Here is a 21,097-nt window from a genome sequence, read left to right on the forward strand (position 1 = left end):
ATGTGGATATGATGTAGAGAGATATAGAACAAACTAGACCAAGTGGACTCGTTGGGCCCAAACCTCACCTGCATTGGTGCAGCACCCACTCCTCACCCCTCCCCCCTCCCCTACCCCCCCTCCCCTCTCCCCCCCTCTTCCCCCCTCTCCTCCTACCCCCTCCCTCCCTCCCTCTCTCCCCCCTTTCCTCCCTTCCCCCTCCCTCCTCCCCCTCCCTCCCCCCTCCCACCTCCCCTCCCCCTCCCCCACCTTCTACCTCCATCCCCCCTCCCCTCCCCTCCCCTCCCCCTCCCCTCTTCCCCACCTCCCCCACTCTATCCCCCTCAACCCCCTTTATCCTCCCCCCCTCGCCCCCTCCCTCCACCCCCTCCCTCCGGAGGAGATAGATTTAAACTTTAAAATGTGAATAACTTTTAAAATATAACAGCGATTTCAATGAAACTTCTTCCATTAGCACCAAAGGGACGACGGTGAGTAAGGTGGGCCTAACATTGTCGCGTTATTGTGTACCATTTTGGCTGTAGTTCAGGAACAAATAAACAGACGAGAATTTTAGTATATAGATAAATGAAAGATATGCAGACAAGTAACGATGATAAAGGGAACAGGCCATTGTTAGCTGTGGGTTAGGTGAAAACGAGTTATAGTCAATGAGACTCATCAAGACGACTTTGAACCTAGTTCAATGACCTGGGTGGGGGAGGGTCGGAGAGAGAGGGGATGCAAAGGTTACTTGAAGTTAGAGAAATCAGTATTCATACTGTTGGGTTGTAAGTTGACCAAAATGCACTGTCGTATGTTGAAAGGCTGGAGCGATTGGGCTTGTATACACTGGAATTTAGAAGGATGAGGGGGGATCTTATTGAAACATATAAGATAATTAGGGGATTGGACACATTAGAGGCAGATAACATGTTCCCAATGTTGGGGGAGTCCAGAACAAGGGGCCACAGTTTGAGAATAAGGGGTAGGCCATTTAGAACGGAGATGAGGAAGAACTTTTTCAGTCAGAGGGTGGTGAAGGTGTGGAATTCTCTGCCTCAGAAGGCAGTGGAGGCCAGTTCGTTGGATGCTTTCAAGAGAGAGCTGGATAGAGCTCTTAAGGATATCGGAGTGAGGGGGTATGGGGAGAAGGCAGGAACGGGGTACTGATTGAGAGTGATCAGCCATGATCGCATTGAATGGCGGTGCTGGCTCGAAGGGCTGAATGGCCTACTCCTGCACCTATTGTCTATTGTCTATTGTCTATTGTTTCAAATCTCCTAACACAATTCACAACTAGAAGGGATTAAAATCCACATTCTGGGTTGATTGCTAATCATTAATTATTATTAGTTTGTTGAAAGGATAGTTCCATTGCCAGTTACCACTGTTGCAGCAGTCACCAACTCCCTGGGCCCAACTTCATCTCTAGAACACCGACACAAACAGGACACCTATGTTAGATTCCCATTTAGTGACCGCAGCTCCATCTTCAACACCATAATCCCATCCAAACCCATCTGCAAACTCCTGGACCTGGGTATCAGCTCCCCTCTCTGCCACAGTATCCTTGACTTTCAGAACCCACAGACCACTATCAATGAGAATAGGGCGGTCACGGTGGCGCAGCGGTAGAGATGCCGCCTTACAGTGAATGCAGTGCCGGAGACCCGGGTTCGATCCCGACCACGGGGGCTGTCTGTATGGAGTTTGTATGTTCTTTCCATGACCTGCGTCACGACTTCGGAGATCTTTGTTTTCCTCCCACTTTCCAAAGACGTACAGGTTTGTAGGTTAATTGGCCTGGTGCAGAGTGCAGTAAATTGGCCAGTAATTAGCAGGTATTTGCAATGGATAGACCATCACTTCCCCACCAAATGTGCTGCTCCATTTTATAATTTAACAACAGCAGGCATTGTATACTTTAACAACAACATCCAATTGCATTACATTTTCAGCAAAATCAGGCTATTATACAAAAAATAATAAGATAACTTTGAAGGTGAAGAGTAAGAGAAGAGAAGGGTGGCACGGTGGCGCAGAGGTAGAGTTGCTGCCTTACAGTGCCAGAGACCCGGGTTCGATCCTGACCATGGGTGCTGTCTGTATGGACATTGCACGTTCTCCCCGTGACCTGCGTGGGTTTTCTCCGGGATCACGGTTTCCTCCCACACTCCAAAGCCGTACTGGTTTGTAGGTTAATGGGCTTGATGTAATTGTAAATTGTCCCTGGAGTGCGTAGGATAGTGTTAGTGTGCAGGGATCGCTGGTCGGCACGGACTCGTTGGGCCGAAGTGCCTGTTTCCGCGACGTATCTCAAAACTAAACTAAACTAAAAAATGACTTGCAAGGTCCAGTTTTTTCCCTGTGGGCTTTACCACTGGGCTTTCTAAATTTACAAAATAATGTGGGTATCTTTGAATAAATACTGGATAATGCTTTCACTTGTAACATAACGCGTTGGCCCATTCGTTTCACGACTGATAGTTAACAGGGAAAAGGACAAAATTGCTTGCCGTGGTTAATAATGCATCATTCATTTGCCTGACACGTTTCGGAATCGCAGATCAGCCAATGTTACTGATCTCCCAAGTGGCTCACTGGATCAAGCCAGAGATGGACATGCTGTGGTGCGCTCGACAGCTGCTCATACAAGAAACATTTCGGATGCTTTGGAAAAGTCTCAGCGAGTTGGAGCAAGCTTGGGGCTGATCCAGGGCAGCCAGGTTTGGTTCATGTGGGAAGGAGAAGGGGATGCAGAGAGGCGAAAGCATCAAAATATGCCTGTGTGTCCACTGTGGACTTGGACAGTGGATGGGTAGTAAGATGGGAATAAGGATGTGCAGTCACGTCTGAGCGCAGTCCCTCAGATTGGGTCAGGAGACTCTCACAGCACAGAAACCCCAATCAGTTCTGTCGTTGCGAACCACTATTGTCTATTCAACGTAATGGGTGTGCCAAAACCATGTGTAAATTCGCCAACAAGACCATTGTGGAAAAATAACTGTGGATGTTGGTTCAAATCGAAGGTATCACAAAATGCTGGAGTAACTCAGCGTGTCAGGCAGCATCTCAGGATGCGTGCCTCACCGTACGTGTACACGTGACAATAAACTCAACTTGACTATTTACTGGGGATTGCTGGCTGTGGAATTGCTGCTATTATCCTGAAATTAACGTTGACGCGTTGTGTTTGTCTGCTTCCACTTCCTCACAACCACCACAACGCCTGGAAGCACCTTTCCCCAGAATAAAATGAGTCCAGTACTGCTTCCGAAGTCCCTCTTGCACGCTTCAGCGCACGGATAAATGTATTTATGTCGGAGGCTGGAGGCAATTGTACAGATTTGTGGAAAAAGAAGGCCTCCATGGGAGTGAGGACAACGCTTCCGAGGGGAGGAACCAAGGAGGACCCGGCGTGGGGGGACTGCCGTGGGGGGGGCAATGGGGACCCCTCATAGGGGGACCGCCATGGGGGGGGCAATGGGACCGCCGTGGGGGGGCAATGGGAACCCGGCATAGGGGGACCGCCGTGGGGGGGGGGCAATGGGAACTCGGCATAAGGGGACCACTGTGGAGGGGGGGGCAATGGAGACCCCTCATAGGGGGACCGCCGTGGGGGGGGGGCAATGGGACCGCCGTGGGGGGGGGGGCAATGGGAACCCGGCATAGGGGGACCGCCGTGGGAGGGGGGGGGAATGGGAACTCGGCATAAGGGGACCGCTGTGGAGCGCTGTGGAGGGGAGGGCAATGGAGACCCGGCATGGGGTGACCGCCGTGGGGGGAGCAATGGGGACCCGGCGTAGGGGGTCTGCCGTGAGGGGGGGGTGTAGGGGGGGAAGAAGTAGGTGGCACAGCGGTAGAGTTGCTGCCTTACAGCAAATGCAGCGCCGGAGACGCGGGTTCGGGCCTGACTACGGGTGCTGTCTGTACGGAGTTTGTACGTTCTCCCCGTGACCTGCGTGAGTTTTCTCCGAGATCCTCCCACACTCCAAAGACGTACAGGTCTGTAGGTTAATTGGCTTGGTAAATGTAAAAATTGTCCCTAGTGGGTGTAGGATAGAGTGTTAATGGGATCGCTGGTCGGCGCGGACCCGGTGGGCCGAAAGGGCCCGTTTCCGCGCTGTATCTCTAAACTAAACGAACAAAGGGGGAAATGGCGCGGTGGGGGCAGGGGGGAATCTGTGCCTTTGTATGCGCCCATCATGGGAGACTATTTACATACCTTGGCAAGCTATGCAAGCAAAGAATTACACTGTGATTTGTCACACGTGACAATAACGTATCCTATTCTATTCTAAAATGTGAATGTGGGCTTGGAACCGTTTGAAGAGGCAACTGCACTGTTGGCCCTTGCTGCTGAGAAGTTATGTCTTGTGCCGGTTATGATCTGGAGGTGAGCCAGGCTTGTCAGTTGGAGTCGGGACTGGGGGTGGGGAGAGAGGGTGCAGCAGTTCATTGATACAACCTTGAACTTGATACTAAACAGAGATGGTGACAGGGAGTGATGTGATCTTTGACCGTGAGGGACCCTTGCCTTCAGCAGGAAGGATGGTAGTGCATGGAGCCAGAGGACAGATGATGACAACCACAGAAATGAGGAGGAGATTAGATTCCTTGAAGAAGCCTGATGTCTTCTGATTGCAGTCGGATGTGGATGGATTGACTGTCGGCCTCATTCAGAGGTGATTTCAAACCGGAGGCTAACACATTGCTTTTAAAGAACCGGGCACTCTGCAAGCATTTGCATAAATGTCGCTTGTCGATAAGTTGCAATTAACAAAATCGGAAGGAAAGAATGTGAACTGCAGATTAATTAAGTGGCCCAGTGGCACGTAAAGCTAAATCAATAGGGAATGCAGTGGTGAATTCAAAATGAGAGATTGAACAACAGGGGTGACAGCCAACACATCATTTGTCTTTGTCTATTATGGTAGTAAGTTCTATAAAACACAGGGTAAATAAAACTCACAGATTAGTAACTTATCACTCCCTGGAATAACTTTGACATGACAGGATCATTAAAGTATTAGCCTGCACAAAAGTGACAGAAGAAATGGTTGTTTTCAATTGGAGTTACACATGATGGGTGATGTAATTTACTTTAAATATAAACAAAGTTAGCTTACGATAATTTATTCTCACATTTCGTCAAGCAAGCTTTTACTATTTACTTTTATATCGGTGGTGAAGATAGCATTAGTTTAGGAATAAAAAGCTGCAGATGCTGGTTTAAATCGAAGGTAGACACAAAATGCTGGAGTAACTCAGCGGGTCAGGCAGCATCTCAGGAGAGAAGGAATGGGTGACGTTTTGGGGTCAAGACCCGAAACGTCACCCATTCCTTCTCTCCCGAGATGCTGCCTGACCTGCTGAGTTACTCCAGCATTTTGTGTCTACCCGTTTAGTTTAGTTTAGTTTAGTTTGGTTTAGTTTAGTTTAGTTTAGTTTAGTTTAGTTTAGTTTAGTTTAGTTTAGTTTAGTTTAGTTTAGTTTAGTTTAGTTTAGTTTAGTTTAGTTTAGTTTAGTTTAGTTTAGTTTAGTTTAGTGATACAGGGCAGAAACAGGCCCTTTCGGCCCACCGTGTCCGCACCGACCAGCGATCCCCGCACACTAACACTATTCCACACACACTAGAGACAATTTTACATTTATACGAAGTGAATTAAGCTACCAAAAAAAAACCTTATACCTTTGGAGTGTGGGAGGAAACCGAAGATCTCGGAGAAAACCCACACGGTCACGGGGAGAACGTACAAACTCTGTACAGACAGCACCCGTAGTCAGGATCGGACGTGGGTGTGTGGCGCTGGCTGTGAGGATTTGATTATTTTCGAAGGATTTGTTTGGCGAGGACAAACGAAAGCAGTCAGAATTTGCTTTTTGGACTTCTGTCGGAAAGCAGAGACTCTCTTTGTTGAAAGAGTCCTCTAATTGGGGAGGATTTGTTCGTGTTTTCTGAAAGTCGTAGGAACGGCAGTGGCTGGCGGAAGGCCAAGTTGCACTTGAACTGGTGGGAGCTGAGTCTAGAGCGGTGTTTGTGGTCTGTAGCATCAGAAAGCTCCCTCCCACACCGACTTTGTGGCCCGTGATGACTTTGTTCCCTTGCCCCCAACCTCCATTCCCCCACCACCCCCATGTCCCGTACCTGTAGCGGAGGATGCCGGTGCAGGGTGGGGGGTAGATGAGGGGCACTGGGAGAGACAGAAGAGTAAAAAAGCTAAATGGAAGAAGAAGAACGTTCAAGCGGGACGCCAGGCAGAAGGTCACCTTAATGAGGGTCCCCCGGCAGTAGATATTATCGAGCTCGCCTCTGAGTCTAGCCCAGGGAAGCCTGAGGGTCTGAAGGCTGGAGAGGATGAGCAGGTAGATGGTGGGGTGGAGGAACAGGCTTTAACAATGGAGCTGACTGTACCACCGCACCCTAGTGGTTATAAGAGGAGGAGGCGTGCGTCCTCTGACACGGAGAACGGCCCTGAAGGTCAGGGGCGACCTGAAGGGAGGTGTTTCTCCCCTGTTGAGGCAGAGTACCCAGTGCACGCTTCCTGTGGGCAGGAGGATGCCTCTGTAGTGCAGGGACCACCTGAGAGTGGTGACACACTACCCCAGGGGGCTGTTCCCCCAGGGATTGCGTCCGCTGGCTTAGAGGGTGACCAGGGGAAGATTGATGGGGGGGACTTGAGTGTGGGGGTGGGTCCCCAGCCCATGCTCCCCGTTGAGGCTACGAGTCCTATTGAGGGGTGTGCTGCCCCACCGGCTGAGGGAGCAGGGGAGACTCCGGGAACATCGCCCCCTGAGGGCCAGAGCGAGGTGGTTCCCCTGGTGGTGGGGGATGGGGACTCTCTGGGTGACGGTGCTGGGCCGGGTGCCCTGGGTGCGAAGGAGGACAGGGTCGTTTCGGATCGTGTCCTTCGGTCGGACTCCAGACGTACCCTCTCACTGCCCGCCCCGGAGACTTCCTCCGACACCACTGCCCCCAATCCGGTTACAGAGGGCGGTGGGGGTGTGCAGGAGCCTGGCCATTTACCAGGCAGCTTGCCACAGTTAGAGGTACCGGTACCTGCCCCCGTCACTGATCCTGGGGGTGGGATGGCGGTGTTTGTTTAGAGCCCGATGTCAAATATGACTGGTCACGTGTGTGGCCTCACATGGTTACACCTCTGACCCTCACATATTTGACCTCTGACCCTAAACAACCACTGTCAGCATAACATATAAAGATTTCACTTGATAAACATCAACATATACAAGTCATATATACAGTACAAAACAATATACCTGTAATGCTTCCAGAATTAGAAGAGATGTATTCCACAATTTTTCACATATTTGGCCACACATGTGACTAAGAATGGGCCTTTAGCCCCGGTTCAGGATTCATGCAAAACCTGTGGTCCCACCTCACAATCATGAGCTCAACATCTAGCCAGTGGTTTCAAATAAATTCTGGAGGAACTTTGCGGGTAAGGCTGCAATCGTGAAGGAAAAAGGATAGACATGTTTCAGGACAGAACCCTTCTCCAAGCTGATGTAGTTGGGGAGGGAAAGCTAGAACAGAGAGGTAGGGGTTGGACAAAGCCCGGCAAGAGATAGATGGATGCAGGTGATTTGGCAGATGTGGAGACAATGAACCATCTGCCAATCTATCTCGAAGGTCGACACAAAATGCTGGAGTAACTCAGCAGGACAGGCAGCATGTCTGGAGAGAAGGAATGAAGAAGGGTCTCGACCTGAAATGTCACTCATTCCTTCTCTCCAGAGATGCTGCCTGTCCCATTGAGTTACTCCAGCATTTTGAATCTATCTTCGATTTAAACCAGCATCTGCAGTTCTTTCCTGCCAATCCATCTCCATCCATCCACCTCTCCTCACCCGTATTCACCTATCACTTACTTTGCCTCACCCGTACCTCCCTAATCCACGGGCGGCACGGCGGCACAGCGGTAGAGTTGCTGCCTTACAGCGAATGCAGCGCCCAAGACTCAGGTTCGATCCTGACTACGGGCGCCGTCTGTACGGAGTTTGTACGTTCTCCCCGTGACCTGCGTGGGTTTTCTCCGAGATCTTCGGTTTCCTCCCACACTCCAAAGACGTACAGGTATGTAGGTTAATTGACTGGGTAAATGTAAACATTGTCCCTAGTGTGTGTAGGATAGTGTTAATGTGCAGGGATCGCTGGGCGGCGCGGACTCGGTGGGCCGAAGGGCCTGTTTCCGTGCTGTATCTCTAAATCTAAAAAGAAATCTAAATCTAAAAAAAAATATCCACCTTTGGAACTCCACACTGGAGCTGCACGAAACTCCAGACCCAAACTAATATCTGAACATGACTACATATTTTTTTGATTGGATGTAGAAATGTTGGTTTGGGTTAATAATTTGTTGCAGTATTTTCTTCATCAATTTTGGCCAAGCAGACACTGAGATGCTTGATACAACATGGAGTAAAAACAAGATGGGGCTGGTAGTGGCCGGTAGGGGCAGTACTTATGTTGTTATGGCCATTCACTCACCAGACATGGTGGCCATTTGATCTGATCCCAGATAGGTGATGGGCATCACTTGTCTGTCTTCAATGCATGCATTAAGGGAAGTCCTTCAATGTTGATTCTTGTTTCTCGATTAGTTTCATGATTAGTATGGGTGTCAGAGGTTATGGGGAGAATGGTAGAGTTGCTGCCTCACAGCGAATGCAGTGCCGGAGACCCAGGTTCGATCCCGACTACGGGCGCTGTCTGTACGGTGTTTGTACGTTCACCCCGTGACCTGCGTGGGTTTTCTCCTAGATCCTCGGTTTGCTCCCACACTCCAAAGACGTACAGACAGGTTCGTAGGTTCAATTGGCTTGGTAAATGTAAAAATTGTCCCTAGTGTGTATAGGATAGTGTTAATGTGCGGGGATCGCTGGTCGGCGCGGACCCGGTGGGCCGATAGAGCCTGTTTCCATGCTGGATCTCTAAACTAAACTAAACTAAAAGGCAAGCGAATGAGGTTGAGAGAGAGAGATAGATCAGCCATGATTGAATTTAGGTATATCTGTGGTTGTGCGCTGATTTCATTTTATTCAGAATCTACTTGTAGTGGTTCATAAAATATCTATTGGATTGGCATTTTTGGGTGATTTATAATGCGGTTTGGTTTTCTGCTAAAGCAAATATTACAAATCCTGAGTGTGCATGGGGAAATGAACGAAACCAAATTATGTTGATCCATTAAATGAAACTCTGGATTGAACATATACTTACAGACGGAGACTGAGAACAGGAAGAAAGCACTGTGCAGATGAAATGGTACTAAATATACAATGTCATTTTGAGAATAATGTCATTTTGAGAATAATCTGGTAACACTAAATGGAACAGCCTCAAAACAATGGACAGTGCCATGTATAAGAAGATAACTGCAGATGCTGGTACAAATCGAAGGTATTTATTCACAAAATGCTGGAGTAACTCAGCAGGTCAGGCAGCATCTCGGGAGAGAAGGAATGGGTGACGTTTCGGGTCAGTCTGAAGAAGGGTCTCGACCCGAAACGTCACCCATTCCTTCTCTCCCGAGATGCTACCTGACCTGCTGAGTTACTCCAGCATTTTGTGAATAAATACCTTCGACAGTACCATGTACTTCTAATTCCAGGATACATAGCGTTCAGGAAACATAGGCTCGGGTAAAAATAAGATGCAATTGGCAGTGCTATTTAAATAAGGTTTGTAGTGCTGGGGACAGGTAATCAGTTGTCACGTTTGGGATTAATTTGGTCAGAGTTGCAGGAGATGAGGTGAGAGGAGGTTGAACCTTCTCAACCTCTGTCTCACCTGGAGGGACTGCTGAAGTCCCTGGATGGAGGTGAGGGAGGAGGTACAGGGACAAGGGAGACTACCTGGAGAGGGGTTGGTTTGGGTGGGATGGGATGTGCACCAAGGACTCCCAGAGCGATGGGTCTCTGCGGAAGGCAGAAATGGGTGGCGATGGGAAGATGGAAAATCTAAATATGAACCCTGAGAAACATAAATGTGATATTTCTTTCTTTTCAAATCTTTTTTATTAAATTTCCAAAAAAAATGATAAGCATAACAGTGATATTGATACATAGGGATCAGGATTACATTAACAACATATGTAGCCTTAATATAAATCCGGTTTCAAAATACATATAGGGTATAGACCTCCCAGTCTCTATGTAATTATAGATAAAAGGTTAAAAGAGAACTTATATATATATTTTTACATGGACCCACTACAGTTCGCATACTGTCCGAACAGGTCCACGGATGATGCGGTCTCCCAGGTTCTGCACACCGCTCTCTCTCATCTGGACAGCCAGGGGGGCTATGTGAGGATGCTGTTCATTGACTTTAGTTCAGCATTCAACACAATAGTCCCCAGCAGACTGGTTGAGAAGCTGCTGGAACTGGGGCTTAGCACCCCTCTGTGTGCCTGGGTCCTGGACTTTCTCACTGCCAGGCCCCAAGTGGTCAGGATGAGGGAACATACATCTAGCTCCCTCGCCCTGAACATAGGATCCCCCCAGGTCTGCGTCCTTAGCCCCCTACTGTACTCCCTGTACACACATGACTGTGGGGCCAGGTTCAGCTCAAACTCCATCATCAAGTTTGCTGATGACACTGTGGTGGTGGGCCGGATCTCCAACAACGATGAGAAGGCCTACCGGGAGGAGGTGGCTGATCTGGCACTCTGGTGTCAGGACAATAGCCTCCTCTTGAATGTCACTAAAACAAAGGAGCTGATTGTGGACTTCAGAAGGGCTAAACATCCAAGGACGTACACGCCACTGGAGATAAATGGGTCTACTGTGGATAGGGTGAGCAGTTTTAAATACTTGGGAGTCCGCATCACAGAGGATCTGACGTGGGCAACGCACATTGCCGCACTGGTGGGTAAGGCTAAGCAGCGCCTTTACCACCTTAGACAATTGAGGAAATTCAGAGTGTCTCTGAGGATCCTTCATTGCTTCTACTCTGGGGCTGTAGAGAGCATCCTGTCCGGCAACATTACAGTCTGGTTTGGGAACAGCTCTTCCCCGGACAGGATGGCCCTGCAGAGAGTAGTGCATTCGGCAGAACGCACCATGGGAACTACACTCATCCCCCTGCAGGACCTATACATCAGGAGGTGCAGATCCAGAGCAAGCAAGATCATGAGGGACCCCTGCCACCCCAGTAACGGACTGTTCCAGATGCTACGATCAGGCAAACGCCTCCGCTGTCACGCTGTGAAAATGGAGAGGATGAGACGGAGCTTCTTCCCACAGGCCATCAGGACTGTCAACTTTTATAACCCCAGAGACTAAATTTTTGTCGACACTTATAGTAACTTATTAACTTTATTTATATGCTGTAACTGTAATTCTTTTTTGTGCACATCCCGCAGGCATTGCCACTTTCATTTCACTGCACATCGTGCATGTGTATGTGACAAATAAATTTGACTTGACTTGACTTGACTTAAAAAAGATAAAAAGAAATTACCCCCCTAAACTAAAATAAGAAAAAAAAGGAAAAAAAACAGAATCTGGGCTGCAAAAAAAATAAAAATCAACAGTTTAAAAGTCTAAACTGTTGATTTTTTTTTTTTAATGTGATATTTCAGTGCATTTATTTTCCATAACTAAGGGGATCAAGGAAGGTGGAGCCAGCACAGACTGCCTCAATGGACTCAATAGTATTTCTTCCATATTTGGGGTTTGGAAATTTTTGTAACAAGATAACGTTTAAATAATGCCCACATTATAGATTTCAGCAAGTTTTGTGTGAATGGAGAGAACATGTAGCACATCTTACTATCTTTCTGACAATTGTCAAAAGAGGTTTAAGCTCACCAAGGTGTTTCATGCAAGGTGTTTCATGGTCTGAAGAAGGGTCTCGACCCGAAACGTCACCCATTCCTTCTCTCCTGAGATGCTGCCTGACCTGCTGAGTTACTCCAGCATTTTGTGAATAAAAACCTTCGATTTGTACCAGCATCTGCAGTTATCTTCTTATACAAGGTGTTTCATGCATTCGATGAATTGTTCTCTTCAGCAGAAAAACCAAATAGATTCTTATTGTGAACGACAACCGCAGTATCGGATTGCATGACTGTAAATCGCAAGCATTTTTAATTGTATTTTGATTCTTCCATTTTCAGCAATATTTTTTCATTTAATTAGCACATAATACTGTATCCTCCTAATGCAACAAATAACTTGGAATATTTCCAGTAGAGCTCTCCAGTACACCAGTACACCATTCTCTGCTCCAGTCGATACAACCATCACACGGAAGTCCTCTCACCATGATGATCGGATGGTGTTTCAATGATGTGACTGTTGTACTTGGTATGAGCTTAATGCTTAATGATACCAGGAAAAAGATTGAAGCAGGATTTCAAAGACGAGGCGACATTAATTACTAGATGCGTCACTGCCCTTGCAGTGAGTCAACATGCAGCAATGATGTAAGGCATCAGCCTGAAACACCATGTCTTTAGACATTAGTTTACTAGTTTATAGATACAGCGAGGAAACAGGAAGATGGGGCCAGCACAGAAACCCAGGGCTGCCTCGAGTGTTTTTCTACATCCAGTTGACAGGGTTAATTTGTTGCGTAACATTTTCTCCAGTTGTTCTTTTAAGCTCCGTGCCTGAAGAGGATTGTAACAATTGTTCTAGGTGTGTTGTATTGTGTTTGTGTCTTACAAAAAAAGAAGCTGGCACAAACGTACATTTAAGGCAACTGCCGGCGACTGTCAAAGTCGTAGCAGATCGCCGACATTTTCTTTTACCCTACGACAATGACCACGACAATGCCGAGTCAGGTCGATATATACAAGTTACTTTTTATGTGAAACTAGCACCTGGTTAAGAGATTACACCGTCTACGGAAACATTGCAAAATTCCCACGCTTACCTGGCCGTCAAACTGTCGCCTCCAATCTACCTGTCAAATGTCCTGACGGTAAATAAATTGGTTAAACAAAACTATCTTCTGGTATCTTCAAATGACTTTACTTAATTTAATATTACGGGCTTCTAAATGCATCTGCGACAACCTAGCAAACCTGGGGACAGCATGCGACAGCGCCCGCAATAAGCTACGATACCTGGCGACAAGCCAGCTGTCGCCGAGAAATTTCTATCTGGAAAATGTTTCCGCGACACGCCGAGATCCGCTACGATTCATTGAAGACTCCTCACGATCATGCCCGCGACACCCCGGCGAACGTTCAGCGACAGCCTAGTCACCGGCAGTCACCTTAAAATAGCCTAAATGGGACAGGCCCTTTAGGAATTGGATGCTTGGGAAAGGTTTAAAAACCTCCCTCCCGACAGCCATTTATTTCTAAAACGCAACAAATCTGTCTTGCAAGTTCTTTATGATTTTGATATTCTGCAGGTAACAAATACTTCAGCCCACCGAGTCCGCGTCGACCAGCGATCCCCGCACATTACCACCATCCTGCACACATAAGGGACAATTTACATTTATACCAAGCCAATTAACCTACAAACCTGCACGTCTTTGAAGTGTTGGTGGAATCCGAAGATTTCGGAGAAAACCCACGCGGTCACGGGGAGAACGTACAAACTCCTTACAGACAGCAGCCGTAGTCGGGATCGAACCCGGGTCTCTGGCACCGTAAGACAGCAACTTTACTGCTGCGCCACACCCATCTTCAAGTAGTTTTAGGTGATTCTGTCAATAAGGATAAACGGGTGATGATGGCTGAAATCACTCAAGCCCCACCATTACTCATTCCAGTGAAATTCAAGGCTTAATTTTTAATCTGTTCCCACCTTTTTTAAAAAGTCAGTTCTGTGTTCATTTTCTCAGTTTTGTTTCAAGCAGTGTTTCAGGATAAGAATTTTCTTTATAGTCCATTTCACGAGAGAAAGTATGCATAAAGCCCTGGGGCGTACAACTGTATCTCATTATCATTAAATTGAGTACGGAATTAAAGTGTTCAATTTAAGGGCACGTTATATCGTTGAAAGATTTTAAAAATACCTTGTGAATTCAATGAGGATCTGGAAACATTGGAACTTACATAATTTTCCTTCATCCATCTTGCCAGAGACTGGTTAGAAAATCAGCCTTAATATTCTTTTATTTCTAATATGCAATAAATCTGACCTGCAAATTCTTTAGTTTAGTTTTAGTTTAGAGATACAGCGTGGAAACAGGCCCTTTCGGCCGCCCAGCGATCCCCGTACATTAACGCAATCTTACACCCACTAGGGACAATTTTTATATTTACCAAGCCAATTAACCTACAAACCTGCACATCTTTGGAGTGTGGGAGGAAACCGAAGATCTCGGAGAAAACCCACGCAGGTCACGGGGAGAACGTACAAAGTCTGTACAGACAGCACCCGTAGTCGGGATTGAACCCGGGTCTCCAGCGCTGTAAGGCAGCACTAGGCTGGTATACACTGGAATTTAGAAGGATGAGAGGAGATCTTATCGAAACGTATAAAATTATTAAGGGATTGGACACGTTAGAGGCAGGAAACATGTTCCCAATGTTGGGGGAGTCCAGAACCAGGGGCCACAGTTTAAGAATAAGAATAAGGGGTTTAAGAATAAGGGGTAGGCCATTTAGAACGGAGATGAGGAAAAAAAGAGTTGTGAATCTGTGGAATTCTCTGCCTCAGAAGGCAGTGGAAGCCAATTCTCTGAATGCATAAGAGAGAGCTAGATAGAGCTCTTAAGGATAGCGGAGTCAGGGGGTATGGGGAGAAGGCAGGAACGGGGTACTGATTGAGAATGATCAGCCATGATCACATTGAATGGCGGTGCTGGCTCGAAGGGCCGAATGGCCTCCTCCTGCACCTATTGTCTATTGTACAAAGACGTACAGGTATGTAGGTTAATTGGCTGGGTAAATGTAAAAAGTGTCCCTAGTGGGTGTAGGATAGTGTTAATGTACGGGGATCACTAGGCGGCACGGACTTGGAGGGCCGAAAAGGCCTGTTTCCGGCTGTATATATATGATATGATATGATATGATATTGATTCTGATATTCTGATCTTTATGACTCTGATATTCTGCGGGTAACAAAGAACCCAAAACAGCAAACAGTCAATGATGTCTGTGGCATATAATGCTTTGTACAGATTCTCCCTCGCTGTATGAGTCTTTTTTGAAGGTTCTCGATTCGAATCGTCACCCTTTTCTTCTATGCTGCCTGTCCTGCTGAGTTACGCCACCATTTTGTGTCTATCTTCGGTGTAAACCAGCATCTGCAGTTCCTTCCTGCAACTTTATAGATGTCCTACAAACTGTAGCAGGTACATGAGGGATATAAATACATTTGTCGGCATCTCTGCTAAACAAACCTATTGATTACAGAAATAAATAGTCAAGCATTTTTGTGGAACCTGCTTTAACCTGTTGAGAATTGCAGCCCAATTAATATCGAAGTCTGGAGCACTGTGTTCAGATTTAAATTCCCACCATGCTACACAATAAAGCAATTAGAGGAGTGTGGGGCATGTCAGTGCAGTGACCTGCTGCTCCTTCCAGTTGCCATTATCTTATTAATGGGAAATGAAACTAAACTGTTCTAATATTAATGTTCAACATGAAATGGCTGTCGGGAGGGAGGGAGGGAGGTTTTGAAACCTTTCTCAAGCATCCAATTCCTAAATGTACATTTGTGCCATTTTTTGTTGTAAGACACAAACACAATACACACACCTAGAACAATTGTTACAATCCTCTTCAGGCACGGTGCTTAAAAGAACAACTGAAGAAAATGTTACGCAACAAGTTATTCCTGTCAACTGGGTGGAGAAAAACACTACATTAGCAACACTGGATAAAACCTACGTGACACATATTGTTCTCCAAAGGCTTGAGTTCACCAATGTGGCCATGTCAAAGCCCATTGAATGCTTTAGCAATACATTATCTCAATGTAAAATTTGCACAAAGCAAGGTAACATTTTTTTTAATTGGCTATTTTTCTTCTGTCTGTTCTCTCTTCACTAATTACTCTGTGCAAGAACTGTGTGTGCTCTGTGTTACGGAAGTGAGAAATTAATCACTACCATGGAAGTGACATCCTCAGGCTTTTTGCCAATTCTAGCAGGATGTATTTAAATGCCGTAAGCCTCGGTAGTCGTTGTGAAAGTCCCAATTAACAATATCATGGACACTCTAATGGAATAAAACTGAAAAGTAATTCTTTTTTTAAAGTCTAGTCTAGAGATACAGAGCGGAAACAAGCCTTTCGGCCCACCGTGTCCGCACCGACCGTCGATCCCCGCACTGTCCTACACACCACAGGGACAGTCTTTTTACAGTTGTACCAAACCAATTAACATACAAACCTGTACGTCTTTGGAGTGTGGGAGGAAACCACTCAGAAGATCTCAGAGAAAGCCCACGCGGTCACAGGTAGAACATGCAAACTCCGTACAGGCAGCACCCGTAGTCGGGATCGAACCCGGGTCTCTGGCGCTGTGAGCGCTGTAAGGGAGTAACTCTACCTCTGTACCACTTGAGAAAAGAAATAAGAAATCTGTCATTCAACAATTAAATTAGTGAAGCATTTATCTGGTATAAAAATGCATTGGAGGGAGATTACAAGACAAGAGAATGAAGAAATGAGTGAATGAGCGAATGAATGAATGAATGAATGAATGAATCCTTTATTGTCACGATGAAATTCTTTGCTTACATACCCAAGGCAGTGTAATTTAAGTAATAGTATGGTGTAAAAGTGAAGCGGAACGCTTTTATAATTGGTAAATATTTGAAGCAGATTATTTATTGGGATCAACAAGGGGGCAGAGAAAGCAACAAGAGGGGAAACACTGTTGTACAGCTCAGGCAAAGAGTGAGCAAGGACCGATGGACCAAGCAACCTCCTTCTGTGCTGTATTCCTCAAAGCAAAAGATACGGCGGCACGGTGGCGCAGCGGTAGAGTTGCTGCCTTACAGCGAATGCAGCGCCGGAGACTCAGGTTCGATCCTGACTAGGGGAAGCCGTCTGTACGGAGTTTGTACGTTCTCCCCGTGACCTGCGCGGGTTTTCTCCGAGATCTTCGGTTTCCTCCCACACTCCAAAGACGTACAGGTTTGTAGGTTAATTGGCAAATGTAAAAATTGTCCCTAGTGTGTGTAGGATAATGTTAATGTGTGGGGATCGCTGGGCGGCGCGGACCCGGTGGGCCGAAGGGCCTGTTTCCGCGCTGTATCTCTAAATCTAAAAAAATCTAAATCTAAATCCCCAAACCCGAGAATGGGGAATAGCTTCTCAGCTGGCGGAACCGATTTTTCTAAATACCAATGCCCCTCAGAAAGTTAATAAGCAGGCAATTACAAAAGTAAGTCACTGCAGAGATTTGTAACCTTTGCTTCCACATCTCCAGCACACTGAGCCCAACGGTGGTCTGATACTGGGGCTACCTCTTCACAATACTCAATCAGGAATGGAACTCACTGAAGTATACACCGATTGGCCAAAACATTATGAGCTGATGAGCCAAAACATTATGACCACCTGCCTAATATGCTGTTGGTCCTCCGTGTGCAGCCCCATACGCAGCAGGGTGCGATGCACTGTGTATTGTGACACATTCCTCCCGTGACCAACATTAAAATTATCTGTGACTTGTGCCACAGTAGACCTTCTGTCGGTTCGGACCAGACGGGATAGCCTTCGTTGCCCTCGCGCATCGATGAGCCTTGGGCGCCCAACACCCTGTCGCCGGTTTGTGGTTTGTCCCTCCTCGGACCACTGTCGGTAGGTACTCACCACTGCTGACCGGGAGCACCCCACAAGCCTTGCCGTTTCAGAGATGCTCTGACCCAGTAACAATTTGGCCCTTGTCAAAGTCGCTCAGGTCTTTACTCCTGCCCATTTCTCCTGCATCCAACATGTCAACTTCAAGAACTGACTGTTCACTTGCTGCCTAATATATCCCACCCCTTGACAGGTGCCATTGTAACAAAATAGTCAATGTTATTCACTTCGCCTGTCAGTGGTCATAATGTTTTGGCTGTTCGGTGCATATATAAGTGTATTAAGCCGTAAAAGGAGGAAATGGGTGCTTCCTGATTTTTGATGTCGTACTTTCAACAGCTGCTCGAATTTCCAAAAGCCAGCATGAATGAATGCATAGGGATGAGGACCCTATTATTTCCCAGTGTTGTTTTTGTGCCCAGCCTAAGGTCAGAGCTAAATCACCACAATGGGAATACAGCTGTGTATCATTGTCCCCCAGCCAGGTGCCACCGAGCAGCTTCTCCTGGAATGATTTGTGTGCGGGAATAAGAAGGTATTTTTTTAAAGAATGGGATGTATCAGCTCGTATGCTCCAAGCCCTGTAAAGATATCCTGAAATCAGCCTGCCAGCTTTGAAATGCACCATTGGAAGGTTTCTCTCATACATATATGGATAAATTGAGAGAGATTAGAGACTGCATCATTCATTTTGACAGCTTGCTCTCCTCGCAAGCTTTCATTCTTCGCCATTAGTAGGTGTCATCGTAGAAGCCGAGAGCCAGTGGCTTCCATCCATTGACAGATGAGGATTCGCGCCAAGACACAATGCAGCAAACTTATCAAAAGATAAATCTGGTCATTAAAGAATGAATACACTTCATAGAATCTTTATCAGGTATGCTGAAGCCAGCAGGAGTGTTAGGGAGATTTATTACATAACTGAAGCAAAAATGAAAAATCTACTCCAAGGATATTCTAGTGCCCTCTGTTGTGACTCAGAAAATAGAGAGTGGAAAAAGACTCAAAAGGTGCAGTAATTATTTTTTAAACGGTTGTGGCTATTTTTCGGTACTTCTGACTGTTCACAACTTCATAAGTGATAGGAGCAGAATTAGACAATTCAGCACCTCAAGTCCACTCCGCCATTCAGTCATGGCTGATCTATCTTTCCCTCTCAACCCCATTCTCCTGCCTTCTCCCCATAAACCTGCCACCCGTACTAATCAAGAATGATCAATCTCCACCTTAAAAATATTCATTGATGTGGCCTCCACAGCCTTCTGTGGCAATGAATTCCACAGATTCACCACCCTCTGAATAAAGAGAATCCTCCTTATCCCTTTCTAAAGGAACGTCCTTTTATTCTAAAGCTATGGGCTCTGGTCCTAGACTTTCTCAGCCTCTCCACATCCACTCTATCCACGCCATTCCAGACTGCCTGGTTGGAATAATCTGACCATTTTATCTGTGGCTTCCGATCTAACTTTACACAGGTCAACTTTACACATGTTTAAATAATCTGACCTAATAATATAGGGTTGTAAAACCTGTAACATTTCACACACACATATTTATGATAGACCATTCTCTTGTCGAAAGACCATTGGAATGAAACATTTACAAGTTGCATTTAGCCATCGAACTAAACGTGGAAACATTAAAGATTTACTTCATTGTAAACCCTACTAGTCTAAAAGTACAAATTTGAAATAAAATGTGAGTTTAATATGACTACAGATGTTTGTCTACAAGGGTAACAGAATTAGTAACACATTATTAACCAATGATCTCTCCACAACTGTACAATTGTACAATGATCTCTCCACAACTGTACAATTACATGCAAGGTGATTTTTTTGAGTTAAAAGCAGAACTCCATGGACATCAAGTCAGATGACCAACTATGAACGTCGTTGATTGCAAATGAGACAGATTGACTTGCACTTGGCTCGTCATATGTGTTTCTCAATTATTTATCTTTGAAGACATATTAATAGAGAGCTATAGATGGAAGCCCAATGTGCATGTCAGGTTGCCAATCAACCTACAAACCTGTACATCGTTCAAGTGGGGGAGTATACCAGGGCTCCTGGGGAAAACCCACGCCGGTCATGGGGAGAACGTACAAACTCTGTACAGACAAGCACCTGCAGCCAGGATCGAACCCGGGTCTCTGGCGCTGTAAGGCAGTCACTCTACTGCTATGCCACGGTGCTGCTAGAAAATTTCTGAAGCAAGCCAGATCATCTGAGTGTATATCCAGTTCCATCAGGAGAGGAATCGGATCAAATCACATGTAATAAAAATAATCACAGTGAATTGTATTGGTACTGATTTATTATTCTCACCTGTCGTGATATACGATGAGAAATTGTGGTTTTGCATGCTATCTCGGCAATCATACATTACATGAATATGTGAAAAATGCCAGGTGTGCAATGAGGTAGATCGGAAGATCAGGAATTCACCACTAGCATACGAGAGGTCTTTCCAGGCATCGAGTAACAGCAGGGAAGAAGCCGTTTCCTGGGTGCGAAACAGGGAGAAGGCATCACAGAGAAGTCACGTCTGATGTACGAGATCAGGTGAAGCATAGGGAGCACGTCTCATGAGAAATGGTATGGTGGGATCATTTAGATGAATGACGTAAAATCCTAAAGCTTCTAAGCAAAATATTTAATTTTCATTTCTTAAGCTGTTGGCAAATTTAAACAACATTTTACAATCACCCAAAACCCATCAATTTTACTAATTCTCACCGATTTTAGAGTTGAGCCTAGCACACGGTTATCTTTCTCTTAGCTAAATGTACTGGTCTAAAATTAAGTCCAAAAAACATATCCCTTGTACCACTTCCGTCAACATTTTCCTGCTTTACCTAAAAAAAAATATTTGACTCTTTTCCATTTCTTCCATCTCTTTCCTATAGTAGTATTTCTATCTCTTCTTCATTTATGCCAGTCTCCTTCATTCAGTTACCATTCACCGACTTCACTCCTCTATTCTTCAAACTTCTCTGTCCTCACCTCACGGTAGTTCTTGGTCTGCCCATTGCTCTCTCCCATTCTCCAAACCCTCCCCCCCATCCATCTCTTTTTTGCTCTCTTCCATTCTCCTTGCTTTCCTTAATGTTAACTTTCTCCCTTTTGCTGTGCCCAAGGCTCTTTGTTCAAACAGACTTTGGATTATAAAACAACTCAGGCCAATGAAAGGTGCTGGAAAGAACTGCAGATGCTGGTTTAAATCGAAGGTAGACACAAAATGCTGGAGTAACTCAGCGGGACAGGCAGCGTCGCTGGAGAGAAGGAATGAAGAAGGGTCTCGACCCGAAACGTCACCCATTCCTTCTCTCAAGAGATGCTGCCTGTCCCGCTGAGTTAAT

The sequence above is a fragment of the Rhinoraja longicauda genome, chromosome 16 (genome assembly GCF_053455715.1).
Source record: "Rhinoraja longicauda isolate Sanriku21f chromosome 16, sRhiLon1.1, whole genome shotgun sequence".
Lineage (NCBI taxonomy): Eukaryota > Metazoa > Chordata > Chondrichthyes > Rajiformes > Arhynchobatidae > Rhinoraja > Rhinoraja longicauda.